Source organism: Macrosteles quadrilineatus, unplaced genomic scaffold (genome assembly GCF_028750875.1).
Source record: "Macrosteles quadrilineatus isolate MER2022 unplaced genomic scaffold, UCM_ALF_1.0 Scaffold_1__1_contigs__length_201487025, whole genome shotgun sequence".
Classification (NCBI taxonomy): domain Eukaryota; kingdom Metazoa; phylum Arthropoda; class Insecta; order Hemiptera; family Cicadellidae; genus Macrosteles; species Macrosteles quadrilineatus.
The window spans coordinates 6,849,201-6,866,200 of record NW_026542594.1 but is presented as its reverse complement, the minus strand read 5'-3'; the positions used below and the strand labels follow the sequence as shown (position 1 = coordinate 6,866,200).

Below are 17,000 nucleotides of genomic sequence, written 5' to 3'. Positions count from 1 at the left end.
CACAACTTTTTCCTCAAGTGACTGTCGAATAGGGCAAAATATACTATTCTGGCTGTATTTTTATCAGTCAGTTATAAACTGTATAAACTACAAGTTAACTTTACCAATCAAACTTGCTATAACATTTCAAAATTCCAAAACTACAAGTTAACTTTACCAACCAAACTTACTATAACATTTCAAAATTCCAGTTGATAGCCATTTTTCCGATTTATCTTTTCTGTTATCAAACAGAATTTTGAAACACTAACATAGCTTCTAGAGCCAGTTTAGTTGTTTTATGTTAAGTTAGTTTAGAATAGACTAGTTTCATTTTCTAATTCAGTATAAGTTTTTATTTTTTCAAAAACAAGGTTATCTAAGTCCTTAATTTGTAATTTAAATGTGTTTGGAGATTTTAAAACAGAAAGATATGGATTGTGTAGCAAACAAATATATTGAAAAAAAAATTGATAACAATGAATGTTCCTTTTAACAAGAAAGTAACTAATATGTGTTATACTGTTTTGTTTTAAACCTATTTTAAGTTGTTCATTGAAATTATATTTTAGTAAACTGCATCACAGAGATTAGCAAATGACTAAAAAAGTTCTTAGGGATGACCAATAGTGTGACAAAAGACAGAAAAATTAGACAAGAATAAATCAGATACAAATGAATGGTTAATAAATATACTATTAGGAAAATAATTTATTTAACAGGACATAGAACATATAACACTGACTCTACACTGGTTACAAGGTGTTGATTTTAATTAAAAAGTAATCTGGCCATTAAACAAACAAAAAACACCTTGTGTTTGGCTAAGTGCCTTTTAATTTAACAAAGATTGGGTTGTAGGTTTTTAATACCATACCTGAGACCTTACACCCACTAAATATTTTAGACCAGTTAATTAATGCTTCTTGTTAAGCTTAATTTTAAATTTTAATTCACAACACTGTTCACTAGGGAGACTGCTGCTTAGGCCTGCTAGATGGGAAGATCTCCTATAACTTAAAATTAGAACAAAACATATAGAGTCTATTTGTCACACTAATGGTAAATAGTTACCCTATATTTTACTGAATTTACACTTCCCTACCATTTGGAACAGCAAGTTTTATAATGTAGTAAAGAATAGATAAAACTAATAATGCAAAAATTTAAGAAGAAAATACCATTGATTGAACAGGAAATACATGATATCATAAATGGAAAATATTTTAAATTGGTCCATTGCATTATGAAAGAACAGAAAATAAATAAACATTAACAGGTAATACTCAAATAACTTATAATCTTTTAAATAAAATGGAATACTCTACACCAGACTCATCTTTATGTGTGTTTGTTTAAAGTTCAATCACACATAAACTGCTGGATGGATTTAAAATTGGGGGAAAAAAACACAAAAAATATAAAATTTATTTCAAATAAGTATAAACACTAGGGTAAAGTTATACAATTACTAGATTATACTAATTTTTGTAAATACATTAATCTTCACATTTACTCCCATGTGTCTGGAGACTCTAAACCCAGATATAACAGCAGGCTGGTACTGAACCTGTTAAAATAATATAAGATAAAATAAAACAGAATAATACTTGTTTCTATTGTATACATACTTTGGCTTTATACTACATAAATAAATTTAAATTAAATAAATTAACTGCCACTATTATATTATGTCAAGTTTACATATTAGGGATAGGTTGAAAGTGACAAATTATTAAGAATTTATATATTGATGTATTGATGAATATAATTATAATTGGTTTAGAGAAGTGGTATTTTTATAATACTTTGCCCAAAGTAAAGGTTTCTTTATTTTTCTCACTCTATATAAAGGATTAATATTTTTGTTAATGCATTAGTTTGTAATCAACATTGGTTGGTTATTATTGTTTAGTATTTAAAACAATCTAGTAAGTATTTATATTATTTGTTCATCTTATATTTAGATATGGAAAGGTTAACATTAAATAATTTAAAAGATTTTGCAAGGAATTTAAGAGTAGAATTTAATTCACTTATTAATAGAAAAAAAATTATTTGGAAAATGGTTAATGAAATAAAAACAGAGAAAGGTGTTATTGATTTTGTTAGTAGTTTGAATGACCCAACAGATATATATCATTTATATAATACCTTGAAAAATGAGGTTTCTGATGGAAGTTTCCAAATCATAGTACAAGAAAAGTTTAACATTGTTAAACAGAGACTTTTACAAATGTCTCAACAAGATTGGAAAAAATTATATAAAAATGAATGTTTTTCTGAAAGGTTTATAACAACATTTGAAAACAAGATAGACTTTAATGAATTAATCAAATTTCAAAATGTTCCTACAACAATTATTATAAAATTTTTTAACAAGTTTGATTTTATTCTTTTGGTTAAAAACCAAAACCTAACTCCTATGGTTCTTAACCAGCTTCAAGATGAAATTGATTGGAATGTTTTAATTTGTTATCAAGAGGTGCCTGAACCCTACCTTTTAAAAAATTATAATAAACTTAATGTAAATATATTATTGAAAAATAAAAAGTTATCAACTGAGTTTAATACATGGATATTGATGAATGATAAAACAAATTTTATCTGGCAAAATCTATTGGAATATCAAAATTTAACACGTGGCCAAATGATGTTAATATATTCAAGATTGGAATCTGGTCCAGAATGTTATAGAAAGAATTTTGGTTTTTTTATAAGTGGTTACCAGAAACTTGACTCTTTTCTTTTAGAAATATTTAAAAATATATTACATTGGCCTACAATTTCAAAATGTCAAATCCTAACTGAAAGTGATTTGATTAAATTTTATAGATTAATTGATTTTAAAATATATATTTCAAGGGGGATTTCAATAAGTAAAAATGTTCAAAATAAAATCTGCCTAACTTATATTAGTTTATTTACCAGAATTGACTGCCCAATATGTTTGGTAGTAACAGAAGAAAATATTATTTTAGAATGTAAACATACATTTTGTAAAACATGTATAGCTGAATGGCTGGAAAGCCATAATACTTGTCCTATATGTAGGTTTAAATTAAATTTTCAATTATTTATTTATAATTATGCACATTGAAATTATTATTTTTAGTTTATTTATTTAACTATGTGCACAATAAGTATATTCCTAGTTTAATAATATTTAATTTTTGACTTACAATTTTATTTGATTCAGAAAAAATATATTTTGTTTATGCAATCAATTATTTTAGTGCATTTATATTTTCATATTTAGTTGAAATATGATTCAATATTTAATACTAACAACATAAGTTATAACAATTTAAATATTAATCAATTTGATATATCAATGGTACATTGATTGTTTTATTTTACAAATTAAATCCAGATATAAGAGTTACTACGCATTTTAGATCACTTTAGTTGCAATAGAGGTAATTAAAATAGAGCTTTTTTAGAGCTCTAATATAAACATGGAGTCAACATTAAAATCTAAAGAGGAAAAGAAAATTATTGAAAATATTTTAAAATTTTTTATTGTAAGGTCAAAGTTTTCAAACTTAAATCCAATTTATGTATTACAAATTGAAAACTTTATTTCATTTTTAATTAATAATTTTCTACAACAAGAAATAGATTTAGTTTGGAAAAGAGTTTCAAAAAAGAGAAAATATATTAGGAAAAACAAAGTTAGTATAACTAAAAATAATGAATCAACTCTTCAAAAAAAACATATATGTATAATTGAAAGATTTGATGATAAAGATGAATACATTATTCCTGATATATATCTTCCAGAAAATAAGTCTTTACAAGATTAAATGTAAGTACAAAGAAATGATAATGAAGACACTAGATTTTAATAAAATATTTAGTCCAATAGCTAAAATGGGGACAGTGAGATAAATGTTAAACATTGTAGCAAACAAAAACATGTTTTAAAACAATTCTATGTCCTAACTGTATTTCTTTATGATGATTTAGAAGAAGAAATTTACATACAAGCAGAGGGTTTTGAGGATGAGCCTAGTTAATACTATAAGTTGAAGGAAAGTTTATATGACTTGAAATACAAGTGTCATGTTAAATGGAATGACAAATTTAGCAACTGTCTAAAAGAAAGTGGTTTTAATACCCTTTTCAATAGGAGTTAAGAAAAGTTATAGTTATTTTATATGTTATCAAATTATAGATAAGGAATTCAAGATCAAAACTATGAATGTTTCACACTACTTGGGACTTGAAATTTTGAAGGAACAAGTTTAGTCAATTACTTAGTCAAGCATGCTACATAAAGAAACAAAGAAATTCAACATGAATGATTATAACTGTGGAAGAACTTCAATTGGTTTAGAAAACTTATAGATAGAAAAGGAAGTTAAAACAAAGACAGAGACAAAAAAGGTTCCTTATAGACAAGTTTTTGGAGCATTAATATGTTTATGTTGTGGAAATAGATCAAATATATAATTTACTATTTCATTTGTTTTAAAATCCTGTGTTATAAGATTGAAAAAAGAGGTAATATTGAAGTCTGTAAACCAATAAAAAGTTTTGATGTAAATGATGATGGTATATTGTTTTTATAATGTTTGTTTACTTTTGTAATATATTCAGTTTATAATTTCTCGGTAAAAATACAAGGAATTATTTTTGTTCAAAACAGTTATATTTAAAGAGATGTAGTTTACAAGAACCAAGGACCATATACCTAGGTTTGTTGTTATAGATAAGGTAATAAATTATATTTTTTAATAAATATTAATAGCTTAATTGAAAGGAAGTAGATTTGCCATGTTTGATTAAAATCTATATGGACTGAAATTGTATCCACCTAGAATAATACCCCCTCATTTGACTCAGGAGCTTGTCTATTGTAATTACCAAATAAAATCAAAACCAGAGATGTAGGAATTGGCTAACTCTGGAACTGGCTAACCGTCTCAGTCAGGAATTGGCTAACTCCAGAACCCGCTAACTGGATTTTGTCTTGGCGGAATTTGCTAACTCTGGAAGTTACTTACCCGGCTGCACCCACTGCACAGAGTATTGTTAACCTTGTACGACAAAATAATCATACACTGCTGTATTTCAAAATGTCGGTAACAATGAAGATACAGTAAAGGTTATTGTTTTTTGTTATCAATTCCACTTTTAACAGATAACTAGTCCAAAGTAATTCAAAGACAATAAAAAAATCTTGAAAAAGTGTTTTTTTTGTTTAACTGTACAACAGCCATCAATGTTTATGATTTTAATCTTAAATATAAATGCTATCAGTATAAAAGAAAATAATAGAATATGAAAAAAATATTGAAAATTCAGTTTAATTGGTACTAAATAATTAAACCTCTATGAAATTAAGCTAAAATACATGCAAGTTCTCAAATACAGAAAACAGATTTAATCGTAATGTTGTAATAAACCAAAATCATTAATTAATACAGTCATCAACCATCGTAACTTTCATAACTAATTTATATATTTAAAATGAAATGTTTGTCATTGAACCGTCCAACTTACGTGTACAAATATGATAACATAGACTAAGTTGTTATCTAGGCCTAATAGTTTGAACCAAAACATTGTAGGCCTACTAGTAAATAGTTGCCTAATTCTAAAATGTGTTAAATTTTTTAGCAATAATGTTACATGTTTTAAAACCATTTTTAGATTGTACACCTAAGCAATGATGTAGTTTTTGGTTATTTTTACATTTTATACCCTAAAAAGCCAAAACAAGTTTATCTCAATTTTTGTCTGTCTGTTTGTTTGTTTGTCTGTCCATTCTGTCTGTGACACCAAAATATAATTTTCTGCAGCCTATTCCTAGAAAACTAGAGTACTAATCAAGGTTCAAATCATTTTTCTATATTTACTGGATTAGTGAGAGTGTTTTTGGCTATAAAAACTTGGCCTCCCTTCTTTGAAATTGAAAATAAAATAACAAACTATTAAAAACCCAATTTTGTTTAATTTTTATAAAATTTTTTGCCAATATTTTTATTAATACATCCAAGCCAAGTGAGATAAAAATTGTGTGCCTTACTTAACCGGTTTAATTAATCGCAAGTGAAACTATTGTTCTTGAGTTTTGATAACTGGGGAAAATATAGTGAATCAGAGTTATAAAAGTAACTGGATTAGGAATGTAATATGGCACTATTTAGAACAGATGTGTGCAGTAGTGGTGTATGTCTGACATATGAATAGCCTCTGCTGATTAGAAATAGTTGTGGCATTTGTAAATATATCAGTGACAACTAGAATAAATAATCTTAATTTAACAGCTGTTTGTTATTTAATATTTTTGTAGGTAATTTTATGATAAACATTGGGAGAAAACTTGACAAAATTCATATAAATTTGAGTTTTTAAATCAAGGTAGGATTCTGTGTACACAAGTAAGTGTAGATTTAATCTAAAACAAAGCTTTGGGGTAATCAAGCACTGTAAATGTTTATTGTTTAGTTTTACTGTATGTTGAAGACGTCATGTTACATTAATCAATTATTATTTTCAAATTTAAATAGAAATTACTTATGGACGTTTGGTGATTAACTAAGCTATTTACAGTAGACCCCCTCTTAACCGACCTCGTATTAACCGATAATCGGATTATCCGCCTTCGATCGTAAAATAATACAGTTTGTTTTAACCGACCTTGCTTTGAGAGCAGCTCGGTTTAACCGCCGCTTTCTAGGAATCTCGGCATTTCCGCTCCCACGCTGGGCGATGAGAACTGAACCATACGCTTATCTCCACAGGATATGACTAAGAATAAATTATTTTGTATTGATCACAAAAATTATAGCATAGCCTATTGTCAGTTTGTCATCATCGTTCTTAGCGTGAGCACATCTGATCTGATTTGTTATCTTTATGGACAATTTATAACATCATAAAGTGCATTACCTGATTATCTTATCACTGGAGTAAACAAACAGAAACAACACAACTTGTAGGGAGGGCAGGGAAAGGGGGTTTAAAACTCTAAGGTCAAAATAGTTTTTGTGCCTGGAGCCTCCATTGAGAGGTTATAAACATCCTGTCTTGTAACAATATGGTTGCTTGCATCTTTAATTTCGACAAAAGGTTCTGTACTGTATCAATTGATACATTACAGTACTAAAATTATTGAAATATTTTTATTGATACATTTTTATTGACTCTTGCCTAGTATTATAATATATTCCACTGAAAGTAGGCCTATTTGACTTAACCGTGTTTTGTGTTTATTTGTGACTTTTCTGTCAATACGAAAAAGGAGATAAGAGTAGTTTATTTTATAAATGATGCAAGTATGACTTCAAAATAATGATTATATAATTCCAAATGAATAGCACTTCATTATATTATGATTTTAGGGATTGCCCGTTTTAACCGACCTTTTGAGTTATCCGACCTAGGTCCGGTCCCATTAGGGTCGGTTAAGAGGGGGTCTACTGTATTAGGGTTTAATTATTTAATTATTATTAATTATTAGGGTATGTTTTACTTTGGTGTTAAACAAGTACAAGAACAAAACTTTTGTATACTTTTGTATACTTTCTAAGTGGCTATAATAATAACTAGAAAACCATATGTTAAACATTGTCAGTATTGTTGTATATATAATCTGAGCCAATAAAATTCTAAATGTTACTTTGGTGTTAAACAAGTACAAGAACAAAACTTTTGTATACTTTTCAAGTGGCTATAATAATAACTAGAAAACCGTATATTAAACATTGTCAGTATTGTTGTATATATAATCTGAGCCAATAAAATTCTAAATGATTAATAATTTATGAACACGTTAGAATCCTGGATTATCTCATTGTAGGCTAGACTAATTTTGTGTGATATAATACTATCATCTAGGTCTACTAGTTCATTGTGTGTTTAAGAATTTGACAATTTAGTTAATTTTAAATCACATATTAATTTATAATTTTTAGTTGCTAGAAAGTGTCTTAGTATTTCTACTTTCTTTGATTCAAATAGTTAACTCTAGAACTCACTAACCCCATATTAAATGCTCTATCTTTAAATTTGGTTGATGAGAACTTGTTCAGTTTTGGAATTAGCTAACTCCAGAACCCACTAACCCACTCTAGAGCTAGGTTAGTGAATTCTATCCTCAATAGAAACTGCTAACTCAGTATCTCAGTGAAACTCACTAACTCCTAATTAGAAGCCTCATGCACCATCCAATAGGAGCTAAGCATGAAAATTTTTGGCCAGTGTTGTCAAAAGTGTAGTACCTATGATTGTATCAGTATCATAATGCTGTATCCTATAAATAATTAGGAGTAAGAGTAACATAGTCAATAAAATAAATATATTTAGAAGTATATTTAATATTATTTTTATAATTAGGATGGAAAATGTATTACAGTTTTACCATAGACTAACCAACACAAGTAAACTTTACATCCCATTGTAAAATTTGAAGCTTGTTTTTCTTGTCTAGGTTATGTCTAGTGACACTGATTACTAGTGCTGATGAAATTATGTTTCTATTATTTTATAGTTAACTTCATGATTTGTTCTTTATTTTTTGATTATATAACTAGGGGATGTGTTATTAGTTATAATTAGAATGTTTTATTTAGTTAAATGGTGTTTTAACACATTTGCTATGGCACGTCAAATGGCGGGTATATCCCCAGTGCAGCGCTGCCCTCAGTGTAGAACAAGCCCGATTGCCGCATAGAATTGGCTTTTTAATTTTGGTCTGATGAATTGCAAATAACATGTGGTGATGTCCTGCTTTACAATGAGAGTTGACATAGTTTGCTAAATACCCACAGATAGCAGCACTGCTTGGAACATAGTTAGTCCCATTGGAATTGTATTGTCAAATGGAGGGAAAAAGATGGGACAAAAAGTAGATTTTTGAGATTGCCAGATGGGGATTTTACGAGGAAATTTATAACCAACCTAAAAAACAATTTACACATTTACAAAATTTAATCTAAAAAACAAACATTTAAATACATAAAAAGTCTAAACATGACTAAATACAAGTGCAAACCTAATATAAAGGCAAGTGTGAACTTAAAAATCTGCAAAAAATCTGAGTGCACCCAAACTAAAGAGCGGTTGCAAAAACAGATTTCTATTGTATTTACAGACCATGCTCAGCAAGTAATAATGTTCTCCGTCAAACACTAGACTCATAACTGGCTGCTTTTGTTTAACAAGGTTGGATGGCTTGGACCCGGGACTATACATAACATAGACAGTGAAACGTAGTCTATGTTATATTTTTACATGTAAGTTGGATGATTCAACGTTAAACTTTTAATTTTAAATCTATGAATTAGTTATGAAAGTTAAGATAGTTGATGACTGTATTAATTAATAGTTTTGGTTTATTACAACATTATGATTACATTTGTTTTCCATGTTTGAGAACTTGTGTGTATTTTAGCTTAATTTCATAGAAGTTTAATTATTTGGTACTAATTAAGCTCAATGTTCAATATTTTTCATATTCTATTATTTTCCTATAATACTGATGGAATTTATACTAAAAATCAAAATCATAAATATTTAATTGGCCGTTGTACAGTTAAATAAAAAATACATTTCATTATTTCATCATACAAGGTTGGCAATGCTCCATGCAGTGGGCATGGCCAGGTTAGCAGCTTCCAGAGTTAGTGAATTCCATTACAAGACAAAATTGAGTTAGCAGGTTCTGGATTTAGCCAATTCTTGACTGAGATGGTTAGCCAGTTCCAGAGTTAGAAAGTTCCTGAGTTAGCTAATTTCTATGTTTCAATATATCAGTGTTTAAACATCCATATGCATATGTAAGGCAATTCTTTACATTAAAATTGTGGCAATTATAGAATAATAGGTAAGTGTTTAAGTTAAGGGTTTCTATCCTATGATGACTAGACAAATAGTAAAATCTTAAAAAAAATTATAGTATAATTAGATGTAAGGTAAACTGTACACCATATATATAACTAATATGTGGTTTTTGTTGATAATTTTTTCAGATAAGATTACTATGCTTATTTAATATTTTACTTTTGGACTTAATGAACCTCATCTGGAAACTTTCTCAAGATAAATTAATGATTAAAAGCTTAATAATCTCAGCAAACCTGTTGTCTAATTTTGAATAGTTTCTTTAATCTTGAAAATAATTTATTTCAACTTTAAGGGGTGGTTTAAGAGCTTGGTATTAGTGCTAGTCTGTGACTAAATCCAGATATTTCTGGCATTTTAGGCTGCTGCCTTGAAAACAGGTTTGTAAGCTCAATTTCAGTTAGACATGCACCTAACTTGTACAAGGATAATCATGTGCCTAAATATTGTTGATTTGGGAGTCAAGTAGACTTAGGCGCTAGTCTAAGAGATAGTCTCGGTGGGTTTGGGAGACCAATTTCAGAACTAAGAGATATGTTTTCGTTATAAAAATCAGTGAGATTAGTCCCCAACTTTAGTCCTACCAGGGGGTAGGTTTAAGTTAATATCATGCTGGTATTACCTCATTAACAAGTTAGTTGTTTACATATTAAGTAAAAGAATGTTATATTGGAATTTGTTATTAAATTCTGAATAATTTCATTACCCTTAAAGTATATTTGATAAAAGTTTTTTTTTAGGTTTCTCTTGTTCAAAATAAAAGAAAATCTTGCATGAAGTAATTTAATGAAATATTATTTTGTTTTTGTTTTTACTGTTAACTTCAATAAAAATATAGAGCCTGAATAGAATTTATTTCAAATGAGATTTGGTTATAAGCATCCATACCTTAATTATAAATATTTTATTAGCTAGGAAAAAATTAGCAACCACACATACCCCCCCCCACTCATCCCTTACAAAAGATTGAAGAGATAATAAACAAAATATAAAAAACTGCAAATAGCTTACAGTCATAATAATTAACTTTTAATTGTGTTGTGATTGAGCTCAGTTCAGTGTCATTGACAAGTACTAGTTACATCAAAATGTAGTACCTAGATTATTTGAAGTATAAAAAAATATATACTGGTACAGTAAATCAATATTCCCACCACAGAAAACCTAAAGATTAAGTGAATATCCAATAACCTAATAAGACTTTCAATTAAATTTATTTAAATAGCTTTAGGTTTAACAAGTAACTAAAACTACCTATGTGTAGGTATACTACTACAGGGAGGGCAATAAAGTGTTTTTTACCAAAATATTAACAGTTTTATATAAAATAAATAAATTTGCCAAGATTCATCAAAATATATCCATAAACTACAAAACTACAACAGTTAACTTATTCTCCATGAGAATCACATGGGAATTTTATATTAAAAATTTTTTGAATAGTCTTTGTAGCCAATAACCATACAAAACATTTTAAGATACAGTAGAACCTCTTTAATCCAAACCCCTGTAATCTGAACATCCACTAATCTGAATGCTTCATTGCTGTACTCTATACACAGTACAGTAGTTTTTTATTGTATGTATACTGTATTTATTGATATATGCACTGTAGTTATTTAAATTGTAATTTATAGTAGGCCTACTGTTTATTCCTTATGTTTAATACTGTATTAAATAACCACTGTATTTTACTTTATAAAACAATTTTCACTTTTCCCTAGCTTTGCTATGTAAACAACAATATGTTCTGTAATCCAAACTATTCAATATTTGTTTTTTATACTCTTTAAAATATTTTAAAGATAAAGATTTATGTTTTAGGGGTTAAAATTGAGAAAAAAACTATTTTCATCCCATAAAACCTCGGGTTTCCATGATCTGATCATGCTGGTTTGTGAAATTATTAGGGTTTATCATGCCTAACACTTTCATGCCAAATTTTATCAAAATCAGACAAAAATTACTCAATTTGTCACATTTATGGACGTGTATATAATATATAGGCTATACATATATAAACACTTGAACAAATAGGGATGAATGAATAGGAAATGTTTTTGGCCTCTAGGGACATCAAAATGGAAAAGTATATTGGTCCCGGAACTAAGTGCTGCCTATGGTAATAGCTACTTCACTATAGGGAAGTTAAATAAAAGAGTGTCATGTTAAATTTTTTTTTAATTTACAACAATTCTTTTGTAAGTATTAACAGATATACATTTGCTTCATATTATCATAACCTCCGCAATTACAAAATATTTTTTATTTTATTTCTGTCAATACCTATATATTATACAGGGAAATTGCTGTTTAATTTTAAAACTTTTTATTGCATGAAACCGAGTTTCAGATGTTACTGTTCCACACACTGAGTAATCTTTGTTAAATGATTAGGCTACCTAATGTTTTTGATCTCTGAAAGAAATCATATTGATTTTCAGAAGCCTATGCTACTCTGTACATATTTATAAGGTGTAGTACCAGAGATAAAACATAGCCATCATTGAGATGTAAATCAATGATCTTACAAAACTAAATTTTTGCAATGGTATAATGCAGAAACTTAAACCATAGTCTACTAATTAGCCACCGTTGATATACCAAGATAAAATTGTATCCATCTTCAATTGTTCATCATTTGTTGTTGTCAACAGTAATATGCTCTGCAGTGGCCATTACCAACATCAAAACCTAAATTCCCCACGATTCCCTGTCCATCTAGCTGCGCTGTAACTTAGTCATGACTATGATCTATGACCATTTCAACTTAGACATGAGCTCCCAAGCCTGGTTTCTTGTCCGGGGACTAAAGTTAGGTATGTTTAACACTAGGCACATATTAGCTAGGCTTGAGCTCCCAAACTGCCCCTAACATAACTAAAAAGTCTAACATTATCCCTAATCAAGTACTATAATTGATTAATGCTGCAGTTTTACTGTATGTTGAAGATGTCATGTTATATTAATCAATTACTATTTTTAAATTTGAATAAAAATTACTTACAGATGAATCTGGTGAGTTGACAGGTTGTAGATGTCTATCACAGACTCTGTACATCATGCTGCCTAGGTAAGAATTGAAGTGTTCTCCATATTCAATGAAGAAATGTATAGAAATTGCACCCAGATCTATAAACACACAAGGTAAAGATAAATCATTATTTTCAAGGTTTAATTGTATACAACTTAATGAACTCCTATATAAAGAATGTAGTCATTGACATTAAAATTATTGCATTTAACATTTAATATTATTTGGTTGATGAGTTAAAAACTCAGTTTGCAGTGTAATGGACAATGAAAACATAATAGTAATATCTTTAAGTAGGCCTAATACAGAAAATAAATATGTAATTTTGCTGGGTCTATGTAATCAATTCAGTTTGTCATTAACAGTGATTCACAGAGTATAGCAAAAGACACAGGCGTGTACTAACACACTTTAAAGTCTTCCCACTGCATGTACTGGCCATTTAGGCGGTCCAACATCAAGGTACTGACTTTTTTTTTGTGTATTTTCCACTGGGACCCTGGTCTTCTAGGCATGTACTAACTCAAAATATAGTTTCCCAATAATTGGTACTTCACTATAAGTTTAAGTTGTACATGACACTAGGCATCTGTCTGAGAATCACTGTAAATGACAAACGGCATTGATATGATAGACCAAGCACTGGATCTCAAGTGTTTAATTACTGTTATTTTCAATGATTGTAACTTAAATTTGTGCATTTGTTGTTGTTTTGTGTAGCTATGATTTGTTTATTTATTGTTTATTTTTTCTTTTAAATGTCTCCGATGATAACAAAATATAGAGAAGACATGTAATCGTGATAATGACAGTGGCATGAAATAAGTTTACTGTAGTTAACACCTGACCCTGAACAATCTCAACTATAATTTTATATTTTAGTTCAAGGATTAATCTATATCAGACAGTAGGCTATATATATTCCGTGATTAAAACAATAAATTTCTAATAATATCTACTCAATATAAAAATTTTCATCACATGATTGTAATACTTATCTATTTAGTAATCTCTATCAGTAGAACTACGATGTTCAGCCAACGTTCAGCCATAGTAACTCACTGACTCGAAAGTTTCCTGTAATAACATCACAAGTAAATGATTAGGTGGGATAATAAAAAAGAGTGAGTGAAATACAGTAGTAGTGGAAATTGTCTATCATCAAATAAGAAAAGACAAAAATGGTATGTTGAGATAAACTTAGTTCTTGATTAAAACTTTTAAATCCCCCCTACCTAGTTTATTGTAATTTTTTTTAATAAAATAAGTAAATTTACAAAAAAGTATAAAATCAAAACAAAGAAGATTTTTATTTAATTTTGAATCATTTCTTTAATCTTGAAAATAATATATTTCAACTTTAACATAACTAAAAAGTCTAACATTATCCCTAATCAAGTACTATAAATGATTAATGTTGCAGTTTTACTGTATTTTGGTAACATTTGGCTTTGTAATTTTGCTGGGTCTATGTAATCAATTCAGTTTGTCATTAACAGTGATTCACAGAGTATAGCAAAAGACACAGGCGTGTACTAACACACTTTAAAGTCTTCCCACTGCATGTACTGGCCATTTAGGCGGTCCAACATCAAGGTACTGACTTTTTTTTTGTGTATTTTCCACTGGGACCCTGGTCTTCTAGGCATGTACTAACTCAAAATATAGTTTCCCAATAATTGGTACTTCACTATAAGTTTAAGTTGTACATGACACTAGGCATCTGTCTGAGAATCACTGTAAATGACAAACGGCATTGATATGATAGACCAAGCACTGGATCTCAAGTGTTTAATTACTGTTATTTTCAATGATTGTAACTTAAATTTGTGCATTTGTTGTTGTTTTGTGTAGCTATGATTTGTTTATTTATTGTTTATTTTTTCTTTTAAATGTCTCCGATGATAACAAAATATAGAGAAGACATGTAATCGTGATAATGACAGTGGCATGAAATAAGTTTACTGTAGTTAACACCTGACCCTGAACAATCTCAACTATAATTTTATATTTTAGTTCAAGGATTAATCTATATCAGACAGTAGGCTATATATATTCCGTGATTAAAACAATAAATTTCTAATAATATCTACTCAATATAAAAATTTTCATCACATGATTGTAATACTTATCTATTTAGTAATCTCTATCAGTAGAACTACGATGTTCAGCCAACGTTCAGCCATAGTAACTCACTGACTCGAAAGTTTCCTGTAATAACATCACAAGTAAATGATTAGGTGGGATAATAAAAAAGAGTGAGTGAAATACAGTAGTAGTGGAAATTGTCTATCATCAAATAAGAAAAGACAAAAATGGTATGTTGAGATAAACTTAGTTCTTGATTAAAACTTTTAAATCCCCCCTACCTAGTTTATTGTAATTTTTTTTAATAAAATAAGTAAATTTACAAAAAAGTATAAAATCAAAACAAAGAAGATTTTTATTTAATTTTGAATCATTTCTTTAATCTTGAAAATAATATATTTCAACTTTAACATAACTAAAAAGTCTAACATTATCCCTAATCAAGTACTATAAATGATTAATGTTGCAGTTTTACTGTATTTTGGTAACATTTGGCTTTGTAATTTTGCTGGGTCTATGTAATCAATTCAGTTTGTCATTAACAGTGATTCACAGAGTATAGCAAAAGACACAGGCGTGTACTAACACACTTTAAAGTCTTCCCACTGCATGTACTGGCCATTTAGGCGGTCCAACATCAAGGTACTGACTTTTTTTTTGTGTATTTTCCACTGGGACCCTGGTCTTCTAGGCATGTACTAACTCAAAATATAGTTTCCCAATAATTGGTACTTCACTATAAGTTTAAGTTGTACATGACACTAGGCATCTGTCTGAGAATCACTGTAAATGACAAACGGCATTGATATGATAGACCAAGCACTGGATCTCAAGTGTTTAATTACTGTTATTTTCAATGATTGTAACTTAAATTTGTGCATTTGTTGTTGTTTTGTGTAGCTATGATTTGTTTATTTATTGTTTATTTTTTCTTTTAAATGTCTCCGATGATAACAAAATATAGAGAAGACATGTAATCGTGATAATGACAGTGGCATGAAATAAGTTTACTGTAGTTAACACCTGACCCTGAACAATCTCAACTATAATTTTATATTTTAGTTCAAGGATTAATCTATATCAGACAGTAGGCTATATATATTCCGTGATTAAAACAATAAATTTCTAATAATATCTACTCAATATAAAAATTTTCATCACATGATTGTAATACTTATCTATTTAGTAATCTCTATCAGTAGAACTACGATGTTCAGCCAACGTTCAGCCATAGTAACTCACTGACTCGAAAGTTTCCTGTAATAACATCACAAGTAAATGATTAGGTGGGATAATAAAAAAGAGTGAGTGAAATACAGTAGTAGTGGAAATTGTCTATCATCAAATAAGAAAAGACAAAAATGGTATGTTGAGATAAACTTAGTTCTTGATTAAAACTTTTAAATCCCCCCTACCCAGTTTATTGTAATTTTTTTTAATAAAATAAGTAAATTTACAAAAAAGTATAAAATCAAAACAAAGAAGATTTTTATTTAATTTTGAATCATTTCTTTAATCTTGAAAATAATATATTTCAACTTTAACATAACTAAAAAGTCTAACATTATCCCTAATCAAGTACTATAAATGATTAATGCTGCAGTTTTACTGTATACAGAGGATACACATCCGGTAACAGGACGTGGATTAGGTGTCCAGCAGTTACTGTCATAACCTAACCTAACCAACCAAACTTGCTGATAATGAAAAAAATCAAATGAAGGTTCAATTCTCTTCATAACATAAAATTATAAATGCCAAAAATTCTAACAAAAGATGTACAGTTCAGAAGAAATTACATTTGAAATAAAATCTGTGACAAAAAGTTAAAGTAACCAATGTGTTTCGAACCAGGGACCTCTTGGATATCAGCCAATCACTCTATCCACTACACCACAAACAAAGCTGGCCAATCATCATATCATTGTGGTAATGGCATTTTGGGACCCCACAACCCGGTGATATCAATACTGGACACCTAATCCACATCTGGTTACTAGAGTAGACACATATCCTCTGTGTTTACTGTATGCAGTAGTGATGTGTG

The 17,000-nt window shown here is 28.8% G+C and overlaps 2 protein-coding genes across 12 annotated transcripts in view; both read right to left on the bottom strand.

Moving 5' to 3' along the window:
• The window catches only part of LOC128988985 (uncharacterized), a 388,279-nt gene that overhangs the window by 139,178 nt on the left and 232,101 nt on the right, over positions 1 to 17,000 (bottom strand). The gene's annotated exons all lie outside the window — the stretch shown is intronic.
• Positions 1 to 17,000, bottom strand: part of LOC128989027 (uncharacterized) — a 67,956-nt gene that overhangs the window by 31,426 nt on the left and 19,530 nt on the right. Inside the window, exons 8-9 of one of the 4 annotated variants that reach the window (XR_008490447.1) lie at positions 12,839 to 16,210; positions 1,388 to 1,549 (exon numbers count right to left, since the gene is read on the bottom strand). The exons of 2 other annotated variants lie outside the window; for them this stretch is intronic. The gene's annotated coding sequence lies outside the window, so the exon portion shown is untranslated. Of the gene's footprint in view, positions 1 to 1,387; positions 1,550 to 4,848; positions 4,963 to 12,838; positions 16,211 to 17,000 lie in introns of those variants that run through there. One more of the 4 variants, XR_008490448.1, reaches the window with a different exon arrangement.